Here is a 16,277-nt window from a genome sequence, read left to right as displayed (position 1 = left end):
AGCGTGGGTGATGATCACTGCGTGCTGGCCTCAGCAGGCTTGCTTTTTTTTTTTTTCTCCATTTCTTAAATCACTCTAACTCTCTTGTTTGCTCTTCTCTGGTACCTTTCCTCCAGGGATCTCTCTCACCATTACAAGTAAAGCTTCATAAATCCTCAAGCCTTAAGCATTAATCTCAACTTCACTTTTCAAGGAAACAGCTTTGTTCTGTGTTAGCGATTTTCTGGTGGCAACTGCAGCAAAGCTTCAGCCTCCAGCAGCTGCTGCTGCACTGCCAACGCTTCCACTATGGTGAGGGAAGAGGTGAATGCAGATTTAAATAGTTAAGTGAAATACTCCAGCTAATTCGACTTTCAGTTGCTGGTGTGATCCAGCACCAGACAGGAAAAGAAACTAAGGAGAACTGCCTGCCTGCTGCTCGGATGTAACCCCCACTTGCATAGGTCTTATCTGCTGTTTAAATATTACCTAATGGCCCTACCACTAATTCTTAGACTCTCTCTCCTATGTTGTTCTCTCTTGCCTGCTTCCCTTGAAAGCTTAAACATATAATTTTCTTAGCAAAAGGTGAACCGCATGGCTTGTTCATATATCACAGTGCTCTGTCACTGGCAGAGGGGATGAACACCCATCTTTTCCTCTGCAAGCACCTGTGTGCCAAGCAGGCTGCATTAATTATTTGCAAAATGCTTCTGAAAGATGACTCGTGTGTGTCTGATTTGGTGTCCACCAAAGCCAGGGTGGGCAAAGCAGTTTTCCTACTGACAGCAATAGCATTTGAATGAGGATGGGGTTGGACACCAGGGCCCCCCTTCTTGGTATAGCTGGAGTGTAAGAGAGTTTATCTCGACTGCGTGTTCTTTAATCAAGGAGTAACTATAAAAAAACTTAGTTGACTGAATTTTCCTGGTCTTAGGCTGTTATACAGTCAATTCTAAATTAGCCGGGGCAGATTATCTGGTGAGCTGAATTTTCTGTGAAAGCAGAAAGCAAAGACGCTGCAGGTGGCTCCTTGTAAGGCCATTCCTGATTCAGCCCATTGGTAGTCACCGAAATGCTTTCTAAAGAGCTAAAAAGGACATAAGAGATGGCAAAATTCATTAGGTAGCTTGTTAAGTGGATTTTAGCACTTGTGAAGATGACAATATCCTCATAAAGGCCAGTCTTTGCAACTGCTATCCAGAAGAAGTAGGTATTAGTAAAGTAAATATTGGCATTGATCACTGTTTATCAGGCTGGTGGAGTATTTGCTGAAGAACTCTCCTCCATGTGCGTAGGTGTCTTTGCAAATACCAAGAATACAGCTGTGCCATCACTGCTGAGTTTTTGCAGAAGTCCTTTCTTGGATGGTGACTATGGTTATTTTCTGTCTTGCTATCTTTGTTGAGAATTTGAATGTGCTCCATTTCTGGAATTCATCATTGCTTGCTGGTCTGCCAGATCGTTTTCAGGCTCTGGCTACCTCCTATTTCCCCTGTTCCCTATGCCTCCTCTGCACTTTGTCATAATTTTTGTATATAGTCAATACAGCAGATGTGGGATTGAAAAAAAATGGGAAATCCCATGTGGGAGACACTTGGTGCTTTCCTGGCGTGCCGGTGCCTTGCAGCTGAGCTAGCAATCTGGTAACCCATGCAGGGCTCATTATCAGTCACTTGCTGTGAATCACTGAAGTCTAATGGGAGAATTAGGGAATCCAAAGGAGCTTTGCTGGACACCAGCATGGTGACCTGGGATTCCTGGTCTGGCACCGAGCTGTCCCTCAGTGCTGCAGTGTCTCCCCTGTACCTTTTCAATGCTCTTCAGTTGGGACAGGAGCTATTTTGCATGGTTAGAGGATTTTCAGAATATTCTGAACAATATTTTCTCTGTGCTGGGTTTTGGAAGTGCCTTGTTTGAATAATCTCAAATTGGATAAAGAATCACTTAATGCCCCTAAATCCTACAAAGCAGATTTAAAGGGGAAAAGATTTTAATTGGGGTACTTAGGGCAAAAGGCGAACAGAATTAATAAGAGAAAGCGGGGACTGAACCAAGAGAGAATACAGTATCTTTTGTGAAACCTTCTATTTTGCAATTTTTAGGGCTTAACTGTTTTATTCACTGTAAAGATTAGAACTCTACATTTGGAAAAGGCAGACGATATGTTCAACGTTATAAGAAAGTATAGGATCTCCTCTACAATTTGAATCGTTAGTGATTGTCGTGGTTTAACCTCAGACGGCAACTGAGCACCACGCAGCCGCTTGCTCACTCCCCCCCCACCCCCAGTGGGATGGGGGAGAGAATTGGAAGAGCACAAGTGAGAAAAACTCATGGGTTGAGATAAAAACAGTTTAATAATTGAAATAAAATGATAATAATAATAATATGATAATAATAATAATACACAAAGCAAGTGATGCACAGTACAATCGCTCACCACCCGCCGACCGATGCCCAGCCAGTCCCCGAGCAGCGGCCCCCCCGGCCAGCTTTCCCCAGTTTATGTACTGAGCATGATGTCACATGGTATGGAATGTCCCTTTGGCCAGTTTGGCTGTGCCCCCTCCCAGCTTCTTGTGCACCTCCAGCCTTCTCAGTCGGTAGAGCATGGAAAACTAAAAAGTCCTTGGCTAGTGTAAGCATTACCTAGCAACAACTAAAACATCGGTGCATTATCAACTTTGTTCTCATCCTAAATCCAAAACACTGTACCAGCTACTAGAAAGGAAATTAACTCTATCCCTGCCGAAACCAGGACAGTGATTTGTATGAATAAGAGATTAGGTGTGTTTGGTTGGGGATTTTGGGGCCATGTCTTTGCTATAACAAGGAAATACTGAGAAAATGATTTGGGTTTCATTTCAAAATGTCTGTTTAGGGAAAAAAGGCACAAATTTATGAGACTATATTGTGGGTAGATCACCATAGCCCAGACCTCAGGAGCTGGCAGGAGTATGGGAGCAGGCTGTGCCCCTACCCCACACATGCACACTGTCCTGGTTTCGGCAGGGATAGAGTTAATTTCCTTCCTAGTAGCTGGTACAATGCTGTGTTTTGGATTTAGGATGAGAACAATGTTGATAACGCACTGATGTTTTAGTTGTTGCTAAGTAATGCTTACACTAGCCAAGGACTTTTCAGCTTCCCATGCTCTACCGACTGAGAAGGCTGCAGGTGCACAAGAAGCTGGGAGGGGGCACAGCCAGGACAGCTGACCCCAACTGGCCAAAGGGATATTCCATACCATATGATGTCATGCTCAGTACATAAACTGGGGAAAGCTGGCCGGGGGGGGCCGCTGCTCGGGGACTGGCTGGGCATCGGTCAGCGGGTAGTGAGCAATTGTACTGTGCATCACTTGCTTTGTATATTATTATTATTGTTATTATTATTTTATTTCAATTATTAAACTGTTTTTATCTCAACCCATGAGTTTTTCTCACTTGTGCTCTTCCAATTCTCTCCCCCATCCCACTGGGGGTGGGGGGAGTGAGCGAGTGGCTGCGTGGTGTTCAGTTGCCGACTGAGGTTAAACCACTACACACACACACACACACATACAAACACTGCCAAGATATACCCATTTTGGGGTGCTCTGGTGAGTACTGGCAGTCTCCAGCCACCAGAGCATCACTGGGAGAGGCTGGACCATTTCCACTTCAGGATCTGCATGCTGCATCGTGGCAGTGTGAAACCTGCTATATGCCCTACCTCTCCATATTAACGGTCCCTATGCAGGTTGTGCTGGTTGAGAAGCGGGGCAGACTGAAATCGTGTCTTGGTGAAAGCTGGCAGGGTGGCCACAGACTGTGAAGGCAGAGGGACCACTTGGCTCATCACTAGACTGACAACAGAGTTGGTATGAGAGGACTGACAGCATCCCATGTTGTGAGATAGTTTCACTTTAAAGCTTTGCCTCTGATTGCTCTGAAATGAGTTCATTTCCTTTTCAGTTTTATTTTTCATATGCAGAAACATACACAGAGGGAGGAGGGTGTGACTTTTGCTGCTTGTTCTAAATGGGAGAGAAAACCAAAAGCCTCCCTGGAGATGGAATGTCCCCTACAGCTGCCCCACAGATTCGCTGCAGGAACTTTAGGCATGAAGGGCTGCAAGAAGAAATGCATCGGTGGCAATGACCTTGCACGGAAATGGAAGGAGGCTTGTCCCTTCCTGCCAAAAAGTGCTCCCTTTGGGGTTCTCAGTGCTTTCTCTATAGGTGCGAGCAGCTTGTAGAGAAGAGGAGGACATGCTGGAAGTAGTGGGACAGGGTGGTCAGATGCAGACACGAGTGCTGTCCTCCCTGAGCGCTCACCTATTACCATGCTGACCTAAGGGCTGGATCCATCCACTGTCTCCTTCTTGACTTCAGGGGAGCCCTGTGATGGGGAGCAGCTCCACATGGCACCACCAACCTGTAGCCTGTAATCCCCCCTTTGCTAAATGAACACCACATTCGAGATCCTGCTTTATTTCCAGGTGACATCAGGGAAAGCAAAACCAGCACAGGGCTGGACGTGTTTGATGTCCATACTGGCTCTAAACATGGGGACAAGCTTCTCCCATGCATCCACAGTCATGTGCTGAGTCCCTCCCCCCTGTACGCACACTTTTGGCCGTGGGTGTGCCGCTGTGAGGTGTTGGTTACTGGTGGGAGAGGGAAAGCTGCTGGGGTGACCTTTGGCATCAAGAGTGCAAACAAACAAGTCAGAAATAAGAAGTCTCCCTTCGAGGGTTAGGATACCATGTTCTTCCTCACCAGAGATCTCTCTGCAGATGCACCAGCTGACTCCAAGGGGTATAAAGGAGAAGTAAATAAAGGAAACAGGAAAAAGGGGTTTGCACTTGACAACAACAAAGTATTTTTGCACTTTGCGACCTGTTTCTGTTCTCTGGGCCCTCTGTGCTTTGGGAAGGTCCCGGTGTCAGCTGCTCCCTGCCCCCATTGCGGGTCTGGGAGCTGTGTGTGTGCCCTGTGCCCCTTGGAAGGGCTGTCACCATCCCCTCCAACTCCACATGTGTAGGAGAGGAGCAGGGGAGTGCAGACACAGGGGAGAGGAAGCGGGGGGGGGGGGTGTGGGGGTGTGTGTGTGTCATGTTGAGGAAGTGTGTGGGCTGCGTCCCACAGGCAGGTTTAGGACTTGACTTTGCATGGCAGCATCTTGGGTTGCATCATGCTTTGTGGCCATGATGCCATCCTCCCTCCCCATTTCATCATCCCGCAGTGGGCAATGGGGCCCTGTGGAGATGGGGCAGGGGGGGCACATGGGCTGAGAATCTGCAAGTGGCTCAATCTGCAAAGACACAAGAAGTCAGGGGTTTTTGGTTTTGGGTTTTTTTGTTATTGTTTTTAACACAAGGCAATTTAATTGTCAGGTGGTGGCAGGAGTCTGGCAGGGGATGGCTGGTGTGGCAAGCTTTTAAAAACCTCAGTTAAAAAATTCTTGGTACCATATGTGGGAAAACGGAGTCACGAGGGCAGTCAGTCAATGACCCATTGGACCTGCAGTTCTGGGAAACCTCAAAGGTATGAGGGAGACTCTCCAGAATCCCTATTTATGAATTTATCCCCCAAAAGACAAAAGCATGCACAATAAGTAATGCACTGAATTTAGTATTGGCAACTCTGATAATCATTCTATCTATCCATGATATTCTTTGCAATGCCTATTTCTGCTTTTATTTGTTTCCCTGTCCCCAGCTTTCCCTTCTTTCATTTTTTTTTTATTGTGATGCTTCTGGGTTTGGAACAACTATTTGTCTCTTCCTTCTAAACTATGTCCTACCAACTAACCACATCCTTAAATTAAAGAAAAAACCCTAGAATTTAAGCAGACTTAGTGAGAAGTAACCATACTATTCTTCCTTTTGATTTTTTAATTTTTTTTAAAATAGTCTATTTATCCTAGGTCGTAAGATATTTGAGATGAGGGTTATTGGTTCATGATACTGGATTGACATTATTATTAACTTTATTAATGTGTGATCAAATCACACTATTAATTTACATACATAATTTATAATAGAACGGTTGGAAATGTGAGGTATACATGTAATTGGAGCAATCACCAAAATAATGTTTCACTTGATACTTATGAGAGGTTAAAGGAAGATCACATTCTTTCACAGATATATAGGCAAAGTGACCTGTAAGCCGAAAACCCTGGTCACAACCTCCCTTCTAACACTGAAGCAACAGTATTAGTTCTCTTTCGTTAGTATATTTGGGGGATTCATTGGCCAGGACTAGAGAAAGATTGCAAATATCCTTACCTGGAATTTCCTATATTCATTCCAATATGAATATTTCATTTTTTCAGTTACTTTTGATATCCTCCCAACAGAACAGGACCTTACAAATCCAACAAGCTGTAAACCCAGCTTCTATGTGCATGGGAAAAAAATGCAAATTGAGAAATCAAGCAGTTGGCAGCCAGGAAATGGAGCTTGTTCTGTGACCTCCCATGATAATAGAGGCCTTGGTGGTTTACAGACTTCTCCCAGGAGCAGAACATGGTGTGTTGTTTGTAGAGAAAAGAGAAGGACAGGTTTCATAAGAGAGTAGAACCTGTAAGAGTTGCAGTTGTGGTACATAAAGATATCTTCTACCTGCTATTTCTTTTCCTCTATTTACTTATCCTCTATACACCCAGGAGTTTGCTGCTAAGGTATGGTGCAGAACAGAGCTTTTTGGAGGAAGCACTCAAAGCAGCCTGCTGCTGAAGCAGAGCTGTGTGTGCTCTACCATGAAGAGAGAGATTTTCTCATGCTTGTTCTCTTAATATCTAAGGTCATTCCAGCTGGATGCATGTGGCTGCTCTTCCATCCTCTCCAATAATCAGTATATGGCCACACCCAGTGGCAAATGCGATGGAGGGAAATTCTCAGTGTGAGTCTAGGATTATTTGGCAAGAATGTTATTGGAGTGGAGGATCAAAGTCATTGTGTTCTCTGGGATAGAGGGATCAGTACATTTTCCTGTGGTTATAAAGTATTTGATCCCATGCTCTGGGCATGAAGGAGAATCAGCATAGCACATTAAGCATTGCCAAGGCAGGGTTAGCTCAGGCACTTGCCTGTAATGGTGGCTATGGGACACCTGAGAAAGAAGATGCTTGGACTATTGAAAACAGGATGGGCAATGAAGTAATCTTTCCCTTTTATTCTACCAATTTCTGGCAATCTAGAAGAATAAAGACTCCCTGATTCAGAAGATACATTTGAGGGCTACATATTAAATATAATTAATTATATTTAATCCTACAAGAATAAGTTTTCTTCTGAACCCATTTACACTTTTGACTTGGACACTATTCTTTGGCAGTGTGGCTAAATTCTGCATGGGAGTTACCGACCTACAGGTTGGTTATCATAGCTCTAAATCATCATCTAATCGTTTTTCTGCTAGCTCTGCCAACCTGACTCATTCTTTATTTGGATCATTTGCAAGACACGTGAGCTAGATAACTGCAGTAAACTTCAGAAATCCAGGAATGATGAGACACATTCACAGAAATAAACCTAGGGCAAGTCTGTTGTGTCTCTAAGGATGACTGATTAGTCTTTTTAATTTATGCCCATACGCATAGAAAATCAGCTGATGGGAGAGTCTGTTTAAGAACGAAACTGAGAAAAATCTTTATGCAAAAGAGGAAGCAGTCATCAAAACTTGTCTATGTAATTATGGGCTATACACATCTTATATTTACTGAAACAGAGGAAATGGAACAACTTTAAACTACATGTTTAAAATGTGCTTCAGCCAATAGTCAGCATGATTAAAATCTATCTATTTTCACGCCTCTTTGCTTTAGCCTTAACTGATGTTTCCACAGTTCAATAATCTCTGGTATAGAGAAGAGGATAGGCGGCCTCACTACAATCCATTTTTATAGTGTTTCTCTGATTGTTTATCAGAGAATTATCAGGAATTCTTGCTTCTAGGTATAGACTAGCCCAGGATGTTGCAGATATTGACAATGTTAGGGATGGGGAGAAGGGGTCCTTTTAAAAGGATAAAGTTTAGAAGTTTTAGAGCAGTGACAATTTTTACTAATTTCTAGGTGATGAAGCATAGAGATGAACAGGATTGTGAGGAAAGCTGCACTCAACTAAGACCATTAAACTATGTTCTCACAGAGACTAAAAATGCAAAAACTGGGAAGATAAAGGGAAAAAGCAAAAAAACCTCCAAACCCCTTATGACAATCAAAATCTTTGCCCCTCTCCCTCCCGTAGAGACTAGAGAAGTAGCTACTTCTCGTTGTTTGGGGTCAGATGCTCTGATGATGATTAAATTGCTAGATAGTGCACTGGAAGGTCACTCTGTTTAATGTTGATCCTTTCTACTCTCCATTGTGTCATGGAGGTTTAGCCTAACCACAGCCTCTCAGTGGAAATTCCCAATAGGTAATATTTTCTCTTTTCTTTATTCCTTTGACATTTGTTGTACAAAAGCTATATGGAAGTTGTTGCTGTTTTTCAAGCCATTGGTGCAGAGGACAAAGATTGAAGGAGAGGCCACCCAAGGAAAGACCTAATCATCAGATAAATAATTGTACCCCTTCCCTAAGTTCTTTTTTAGGGTCCCCAGAGCTGGGGACTGAGCCAGGCTCATGGCACTGGGACAAACATGCATGAGCAGGGGATGGGATACACCATCTTCCTGTTTGTTGCCTCAATTTAACAAACCCAATTACCCAATTTAACACTTGCATCAATTGAATGCTACCCCTTTCCTTAATACTGGCCCCTTGACTTAAAATATTGCTGCGTATCCTCGAAGAGCTGCCCCAGTGGGTCACCTGCATGACCACAGCAGCACGGTCAGAGACGTGCCCCTCTTGCAACACCTCCTCCTCTTCTGCCATTAGCTTGGCTTGCAGAGCCCTCAAATCCCCATCCTGATTTCTGGGAAGAGGAGTACTGGATTGAAGATGCACTAAAAGGTGCTACCCATACTCCATGTCTGTGTGGGTGCGTGCCCGGAGGAGTGGGGTGTTAACCACTGCCGCTTTCTCAGAGAAGTAGATCCCCCCTCTGTGGTGGCTTCTGCCACCCACTGCTTGTTGGTGAAAGTTTCTGGCCCACTGGAAAGTGAAATAATCACAGGAACTCTCAGTGGTGCTTGACTCCCTGTGTTGCAGTTTCGTGAGCTCCCAATCAATAAACTTCACTAGAGGGCTGGTTTGATTTCTTCTGTTCTTCCTTTTTTTTCCCCTTTTTTCTTTCCTTTTCTCTTTCTCTTTTTCTTTTCTTTTTTTTTCTGTTTTGGAAGAAAGAACATATTTATATACCTCCTTCTTAAACCTCAGCATTTTGCATTGCAGGACTGCACAGATATCTGCAAAAAATGTTTGTACTGTGCCCCAGGATGAAGGAACCTGCAGATGACAGCTCTTGGCAGAATTTCATTTAATTGCTCACTGAGGTGGCCTGAAAAGCCTGATACTCAGGTTTGCTCAAAGAGGACCTGAAATGACACATGGTCCATGTTTGACCCCGTGTTTGAAGAAGATACCCTCATGATTGTGGAGACCCTGTTGAATAGTTTGATCCATGACAGCAAAGGTGCTGCCCAAGTAAAGAGCACTTTGGAAACTGCTTTAAAATACTGTCTTTTGTCCTCTGCATGGTAAAACTCATTTTACCAATTTCCTTCCTTGTATTAGCAAGGCCATAATAATGATCAGTCATGCTTACATAAAAGGGTTTCTTTTAAAAAAGGGGAATGAGCAAGAGAGAGAAAACAGCTTGATTTTCAGAGGGAGGTGCCCAGACTTTACACAGCTATTTCAAGGGAAGCAGCACTGCTGTGTCTGATGTAGATTGTAGATGTATAACAACAAACAGATGTGATGGATATGCAACGAGTTTCCAAACACAGTCTTTGTTTAGACACCTTCATATAGTCTCCAAATGGAAGAAGGGAGACAAGGTCTCTTTTATTGGAGCGTAGTCCCCCAAAATGCCTTTCCAGCCCCCAAGAGAAATGGAGGACAGGTGCTTTCTGAGGAGTTTCTTCAGTTCAATCCTGAAAAACCTGTGATTATGCCATGCTGCATCTGCAGTGCTACGCTGCCCATCTAGATGTGCCGGGGCCTTAGGTGCGAAAGAGGCAATGGAAGACAGAGGCAATGTGGGGGGAGTGGAAGTTTCCAGAGCCTCTGAAACTGCTTTGGGATGGAGGAAAGTAAGAGGAGCAAAGAGGAAAATACAGGAGAAATGGTAAAGGATAAAAGTATGACAAATGGGTATTGCATCATTTCAACAGAGGGCTAATTTATTGCTCCGCATGAGTGGGCACATCACCGCCACCCAGAAGTCACCCAGCAGAGCAATGAGTCATCTGCCAAAGCAGTCCTCAGCCTGGTAAAATTCCCATCCATTATCCATCTTTGCTCAGGTCATGTATCAAGTCACCTTCATTTTACAAACCAAACCCTAAGTTACTGATTCAAAAACCACAAAAAAACCAAACTCTTTCAAGGCTGGAAGAAAATAAATATCTAAATTCTTGAACTCTGTGACAATGCAGGTTTTCAGATATTACTTGCTGGTTGAAAGGCTTAATCCTGAAAAAGTCCCTGCTTCAAAGCACACTGAAATCAGTCACCCTGTTTATGTCACGCTTCTGTAACTACATATACTGAAAGGTCCCCAAAGCCCAGTACGCTAATCTTTTCTATTTATAACTTTGTGAAAAACCTCAGACCTCACCTTGAAGTTTTTCTCATTGTAGGTATCCTTTTGATTTAAATGTGATTGTTGATGTCTGAGTTTTTCTTCAACTTGTAGTTCAGCCCTGGCTGATTGTGGTGACTTGCCTGTAAGATAATGCCATTTTCTCTGACCAGCTATGGTAACAGATCCCTTTTACCTAGAGAAATAGTGCTCTGGAAAAAAGTGCCTAAGAGACAGTTATGAGAAAGCAGCAGGTTCCTTCAGAAAGTTAGCATGTTTCTTAGAGTCTGGGCAATACGACTTGAGGGGCCAGATCCCACCCTGGAAAACTGAGTTCCAGTATGGCTGTGTGAGGCCTTCATGCACAGCTTACCCATGCACAGAAATATTTCCCAATAGCTAATTTGATATTACGTGTTTGAAATTCACACTCTAGCATAAATTCCTCCAGTTTGCAGGCAGGCACAATACCGTGCTATTAGACAGGTTCATATCTGTCCTGGTTTCGGCAGGGATAGAGTTAATTTCCTTCCTAGTAGCTGGTACAGGGCTGTGTTTTGGATTTAGGATGAGAACAAAGTTGATAATGCACCGATGTTTTAGTTGTTGCTAGGTAATGCTTACACTAGCCAAGGACTTTTTAGTTTTCCATGCTCTACTGACTGAGAAGGCTGGAGGTGCACAAGAAGCTGGGAGGGGGCACAGCCAAACTGGCCAAAGAAACATTCCATACCATGTGTCGTCATGCTCAGTACATAAACTGGGGAAAGCTGCCCCGGGGGGGCCGCTGCTCGGGGACTGGCTGGGCATCGGTCGGCGGGTGGTGAGCAATTGTACTGTGCATCACTTGCTTTGTGTATTATTATTATTATCATATTATTATTATTATCATATTATTATTATTATCATTTTATTTCAATTATTAAACTGTTTTTATCTCAACCCATGAGTTTTTCTCACTTGTGCTCTTCCAATTCTCTCCCCCATCCCACCGGGGGTGGGGGGGGAGTGAGCAAGCGGCTGCGTGGTGCTCAGTTGCCAACTGAGGTTAAACCACGACAATATCAGCTGTTTGCAAACAGCTGCAAGTTATCTCTGCAAGAGAAGAAAGAAGCAACAACAGCCTCTATTTGGAGTTGAAAAACAGATTTTAGAATATAATATGTTTAGGGATAGTTCTTGGCCAGAGAAACTAGTTAAGTCTATCAAAATGATATTTTGTGACTGGTCCCCAAGTCTCTAGTCTGCAGTCCCAGGCATGCTGGGACAGAGCTGGGAGCAGCTCGGCGCATTTGTCGTTTGCAAGTTCCTCTCTGGAGCCTGGTACTGATGGCACTGATGGCTCATGGATAACGTGGGTTCATGGAAGAGGGGGTTCACTTTAGTCAGATAGTCTTTAATAACAATAATCATTTCAGTTATTTGGGAATATCAAATGAAATTTTCACTTCTGATGCCATATCTTTGTAGAGGAGCTGGAGACAGCTGTGGGGGCTGTTTCTGTTTTGCATGAAAGCAATGCTGGCGCAAGTTCTGCTTCAAAGTCATGAAGGTGCCTGAGTGGAAATTTTAGATGTGTGGTTGTAGTTTGCAGCTCGCTTGGTTAGGGATGAAGTTTCCGACTTCACCAGAATGCTGGGTAGGAAGGACAGTGGATGCAAAAATGGCCTTTTTTTTGTCATTTTGAATACACAGCAGCAGGGTGAAGTCTTCATAGCTGTGCTGTTTAAAGCAAGGTGTTGTGTTTTCAGGCCAGGGACCAAGAGGAGGAACATCCATGGTACCTGTGCATTGGCAGGGTCCACATGACAGCCAAGCCCCCGTCTCTGGCCCCAGCCACCCACGTGAAGCAAATGGGTGCAGCTCCCCTGGCATTTGCACAGCCAGCTGCAGCTCTGCTGCTGGTACTGATTTAATTTTGCATCTGGGCTTCATGCCACCTGCGAGCCTTGTGGGAAACCAGTGAGAAGTTCTTGTGTGTGTGTGTCCTTTAGCACATGTCTGTGTATCTTCTCCCTCTGGGCCCTCTGGGCTCAGGATCAGGAAGGAGCAAGGGCTGCTCTGCTTGCTGCCCTGTCCCTCTGGCAGAGGTTACCACCGCATTATCCAAACTGGCAAAAGGAAACTCATGTCTGGCTAGAGCTCCAGCACCTCAAACCAAGGTGCAGTCTCTCAGCCTAAAATGTTTGGATGGCAACCAATGCCAGGCTTTGCTCTAAACTGTCTCTGGGGAAGCACAGGTTTCCTTCAGCTCCCTCTCCTGTGGGGTGGAGGTTCCCTGTACAGGGACAAAGTGGGCAGTTAATAAAAACTATTAAAAATTTTATAAAATTAATGAAATGTCTTACACTTGGTCACAGTGAGCCATGTCAGATATTGCTTGTCAGGGCTGTCAACCTAGTGTTGGCTCATGAGGGGGGTAGGTGCTTGCAGTCCTGCTCCAGAAGTTTGCGCAATGCAGAAATGGCATATTTGCCAGACAGGAAACCATCCCTGACTGGTTTTACTCCGATTCCAGCAGCCATGGCCTAACTTCCCACTGTGGAAGAAGTTTATCTTTCAGTGCTTTCTGGTTTCTGTGTAGCAGGGGGAGGAGGTAAGAAATTGTTCACCAGAAGTGTGCATGGGCAGACTGTGTCTCTCATATCTCCAGCAGTACAGGGGAAGGTAGCAAGAAGGTTTGCTGAGACTTAACATGGCCGAGGATATGTAGAGGTGGAAAGGACAGGATCACAGGAGGAGAGTCCTTATTGCAGAGTGCCAAACCCTGCAGAATTGGACTTTGAGCAAAATCTGGACTTGCCTGCCCAGGTGTTTAGTTCAGTCCAGAAATTACCGGGCACCAAACTGACCCTGAGCATTCCAGTTCAGCCTGGAGAGATTTCTGGTCAAACCCATCATTTCTGTACATGCCACAGTTTCCTCTCCCAAATACCATTCATTTCCATAGGAAAGCAATGATACCTCTGACTTTCCAAGGAAAATGCCTTCTTGCTACTCTTATTAACCTTTAGTAAACAAAGCAAGAGTGGACAAAAATGACACCTACTGGACACATCTGGGTACCTTCTTTAGCAGATGTCTCTAAATCTAAAAATATAGGTCTTTTAAAGCATCTGATGACTACAATTACTTGGCTATTTTTGGGGCTTGAAAGTCTAAGTACGTCTGGCCTCTAATAGGATTGTGGGGCATTTATAGCAAAGTGCGTTCAAACTCAAGATGTCTAAGGGCAAGACTAACGTTTCTCAGGAAAAAATTGCACAATTTCTGTGATTCAGTTCCCTTGCCCATAAATTGTGGAAGTCCTGTTTTTTTCCCCTGCTACATCAGGACTGCATTGTTTAGTCCCTGAATGCTATTTTAGAGCTGAAGAATGATTAAAACTCCTTATCCTTTGTGGATTAAAATTTAAGAGATGGAGGTGGAAAATGCAGGATGTTTGTTCTCATACTGGCAAAGAAAAGCTGATATCTCCAAACTATTGTGATACAAAAGCAACTTTGTCTGAAATAGAAGGGTAAGATTAACTAAATGCTGTTTCTTAATCCTGATAAATGTTGATGCTGGGGCCAAAACTAGCAAGTCACAAGGTGTTGTCCCGGTGTGGGGTGGCCTTTGGGCTGGAGTTCCTCATACAGGTGCATGTGCTGAGGCCAACACCACTTGGGCAATTGCACATAGGGTGAGAAGGGGCGTTGCAAGGTGTACATTCATAAGCCTTTACTAAAGCACATGGCTCTTCAGATTGGATTTAAGTCCTCTTTTTGGACTTCACAGCTGACTCCTGATGGGGACATTCAGCCAGGCTCAGATATGAATGACTCTGCTCACCTACTGAACAACAGTGAATTTGGTGGTGTTAGAAATTATGGTGAGAACAGAGGGTTATACCTTCTGTATTTTCATAATTCCTATAAGGTGGTTAGACTGAGGCCATCTTATTTAAGTGGGTCTGACTCTTCCAGAAAGTACTGCGCTGAGTCAAAGAGAGGATATTCAACTGGGGAGTTAGCATGGCCACATAAGACAGATGCTGAATTTTTAACTGGTAGGATTTTTTTCCCCCCCCATGTCTACTGCTTCATAGTCACCCGTCTTAAATTTAATCTGCCATTTCATTGTCCAGTTTTTCACTGCTGCAAGATTATTCAGCAGTTTCTTGTAAATCAGCGCAGCAGTAGTAAGGCAGAGAAAGCTGTCCTACAAATTGTCTTGCCCCATGAGTACCAGTGCCTCACAGAGGAAAGTTATGTTTCCATGTCCTCTCAGTCTTGGGGAGATTGGAAGCAACATAGCTACTGTGGGAAGTAATTGTGGTTTTATGATGTGAAATTCTCTTCTCTGAGAGGGCTGGCCTAAGTCAGGACAGGGTTGATGTCAACATCAACTGAGGACAGGTTCACAGGCGAGTCCCATGGTTTGTTGGCAGAAAATGGGAATCATAGAATCATAGAATAGTTTGGGTTGGAAGGGACCTCTAAAGGTCATCTAGTCCAACCCCCCTGCCGTGGGCAGGGACAGCCTCAATTAAATCAGGTTGCTCAGAGCCCTGTCCAGCCTGACCTTGAATGTTTCCAGGGAGGGGGCATCCACCACCTCTCTGGGCAACCTGTTCCAGTGTTTCACCACCCTCAGCGTAAAAAATTTCTTCCTTATATCTAGTCTAAATCTACCCCCCCTTTAGTTTAAAGCCATTCCCCCTTGTCCTGTCGCAACAGGCCCTGCTAAAAAGTTTGCCGCCATCTTTTTTATAAGCCCCCTTTAAGTACTCATAGGCTACAATAAGGTCTCCCCAAAGCCTTCTCTCCTCTAGGCTGAACAACCCCAGCTCTCTCAGCCTTTCTTCATAGGAGAGGAGTTCCATGCCCCTAATCATTTTCATGGCCCTCTTCTGGACCCGCTCCAACAGGTCCGTGTCTTTCTTATGCTGAGGGCTCCAGAGCTGGACGCAGTACTCCAGGTGGGGTCTCACCAGAGCAGAGCAGAGGGGCAGAATCACCTCCCTCGACCTGCTGGCCACGCTTCTTTTGATGCAGCCCAGGATACGATTGGCCTTCTGGGCTGCGAGCGCACGTTGCTGGCTCATGTCCAGCTTTTCACCCACCAGTACCCCCAAGTCCTTCTCGGCAGGGCTGCTCTCAGTCCCTTCATCCCCCAGCCTGTATTGATACCGGGGGTTGCCCCGACCCAGGTGCAGGACCTTGCACTTGGCCTTGTTAAACCTCATGAGGTTCACGCAGGCCCACTTCTCGAGCTTGTCCAGGTCCCTCTGGATGGCATCCCGTCCCTCTGGCGTGTCGACCGCACCACTCAGCTTGGTGTCATCTGCAAACTTGCTGAGGGTGCACTCGATCCCACTGTCTATGTCATTGATGAAGATATTAAACAGTACCGGTCCCAATACGGACCCCTGCGGGACGCCACTCGTCACCAACCTCCATCTGGACATTGAGCCATTGACCACTACCCTCTGGATGCGACCATCTAACCAATTCCTCACCCACCGGACAGTCCACCCATCAAGTCCATACCTCTCCAGTTTAGAGAGAAGGATGTTGTGGGGGACCGTGTCAAAGGCCTTGCAGAGGTCCAGATAGATGACATCT

Source organism: Aptenodytes patagonicus, chromosome W (genome assembly GCF_965638725.1).
Source record: "Aptenodytes patagonicus chromosome W, bAptPat1.pri.cur, whole genome shotgun sequence".
In the NCBI taxonomy this organism is placed as follows: domain Eukaryota; kingdom Metazoa; phylum Chordata; class Aves; order Sphenisciformes; family Spheniscidae; genus Aptenodytes; species Aptenodytes patagonicus.
Note: the sequence above shows the minus strand (reverse complement) of the source record.